The following is a 1,670-nucleotide window of genomic DNA, read 5'->3' on the forward strand; positions in this document are numbered from 1 at the left end:
AATTAAATTGAAAAGTTTAATATGAACATTCGGTTTAACATATTTTAATTTGCGGACACGCTTCAAAACATCTCCGTAAAATGATGGATGGGAGATTCCATTATTTAAATGCCATTTTAAAGAAACATTATATTTTGAAATTAAATCTCCATACTTAGAGAAAAATCTAGCAAATTTATTTCTTAGGTTATGATACAAAAAGCCTTGTTTTAGCAATTTTTTAGTTAATATTAGATTACGATCATTAAAATCTTTAATACACAAACATGCTCTGGCATAACGTACCAACTGCGAAATGTAAATACCATAGGAAGGTCCTTTAGGGATGTTGCCATCTAGAAACGGAAAATTCACGATTTCAAAGTTAAAATCGTCCCGTTTGTCGTATAAACTAGTTTTGATCAAATTATTATTAATAGTTAAATGTAAGTCTAAATACGCAGCGTCTGTATTGGATATACATGATCTATTTAAGACTAGTTCTTTTGGGTAGATTTTGTGAATATATTGTTCAAATAATGGATTATCTAAATTAAGTATGTCATCAATGTACATTCTAGTAAGGTTAAAACAATTAATCAAATCTACTTGCTAATTGCTTAGTTTTAGATAATTCTAACATAAATTCGCTTTCATAACAATATAAAAAAAAAGGTCAGCTATAAGTGGCGCACAATTAGTACCCATAGGAACGCCAATAATTTGTTTAAATATTTTACCATTAAATTCAACAAACAAGTTATCCAAGAGAAAAGTAAGTGCTTCACAAAAGTCAAGACCAGTCCAAATGATGTAATTATCTAATATCTGATTAGTAAAAAAAGCTGTTTTAGTGTTTAAAGCTAGATACAAACACTTCTCTCTAGCAAAAGTTTTTTTAATCGAAGAAACAAGTTTGGACTTAATTAAAGCGTGAGGAAGCGTTGTATATAGTGTAGAAAAATCATAAGTACTTACCTGTGACACCTTATATTTTTTATTTTCAATTTTATCAATAACTTCTAAGGTGTTTTTTATTGACCAAAATAGGTTAATATTACTATTTTCATAAACTTTATTACAAAATTTAGCTATATGATATCTAATAGCACTCAATGCAGATGTAAGATACACTGATAATTGTTTGGTGGTACAAGACACTGAATTAGCGATAAAACGACTTTTATATGGCGTTTAATGTAATTTAGGTATCCAGTAAAGTGATGGCAATTTCTTGTCAGTAATATTGACTATTACATTTAACTTTATGCATTGGGCAATATGGTCGGTAATAATTTCATTAGGTTGCTTATTGTACTCACAATATGATGTAGTTTGTGGAAGTTCTTGTGAAATAGTTTGAACATAAAAAACTCGTCATATTATGATAACATTATTAGCAGCCTTATCAGCAGGAACTAAGACGAATTTAGATTTTAAGTCTTCAAGCAATTTATAGAGATTTTGTCTATTAAATTTAGGTGAATGTGGTAGGGCCAAAGGATGTGTATCAAGCATTGGTATGGAGAACAACCCCTTATAGTTGCTGTAGAAACTGCCTGTGTTTGCTCGCTTCTTGATGGCAATGTGCTTTCCATCCAAGGCACCAACTGCATGGGGGACATTCCACCTCGGTTCAAACTGCGGGGATAGGTGTCTCTGTGCTTCAGTGGTTATAGGTGCGTTGAAAA

This window comes from Dreissena polymorpha, chromosome 5 (assembly GCF_020536995.1).
Source record: "Dreissena polymorpha isolate Duluth1 chromosome 5, UMN_Dpol_1.0, whole genome shotgun sequence".
NCBI lineage: Eukaryota > Metazoa > Mollusca > Bivalvia > Myida > Dreissenidae > Dreissena > Dreissena polymorpha.